The sequence below is a fragment of the Penaeus monodon genome, chromosome 31 (assembly GCF_015228065.2).
Source record: "Penaeus monodon isolate SGIC_2016 chromosome 31, NSTDA_Pmon_1, whole genome shotgun sequence".
NCBI lineage: Eukaryota > Metazoa > Arthropoda > Malacostraca > Decapoda > Penaeidae > Penaeus > Penaeus monodon.
The window spans coordinates 4,528,403-4,528,670 of NC_051416.1; the positions used below are offsets into that span (position 1 = coordinate 4,528,403).

General features: G+C 41.0%; 1 protein-coding gene across 1 annotated transcript in view; it reads left to right on the top strand.

Moving 5' to 3' along the window:
• Positions 1-268, top strand: part of LOC119593010 (protein scarlet-like) — a gene marked incomplete in the record, with an annotated part of 20,218 nt that overhangs the window by 11,019 nt on the left and 8,931 nt on the right.

The following is a 268-nucleotide window of genomic DNA, read 5'->3' on the forward strand; positions in this document are numbered from 1 at the left end:
GTGTTTATGCATTAAGAAAATGCTGATTTCTATTTCCTTGTCTGATTATAATTGCTACGAGCAGCTGAAAGACTAACAAGAGAGATTATAGGGAGTCTTCAGCAAATGAATCGGTTTCTGTTCTGGAAGCAAATTCATTGGCAAGTTCCTCCTAATGGCGCTTGCATCTCGTAACGTGATCCAATGAAGGTGTTTTGGATTAGTCTCACAGTAGCCGGTGACTTGTACTTCTGGATTCAGGCACGAGTTTTAGAATGTGCGTCTTGAG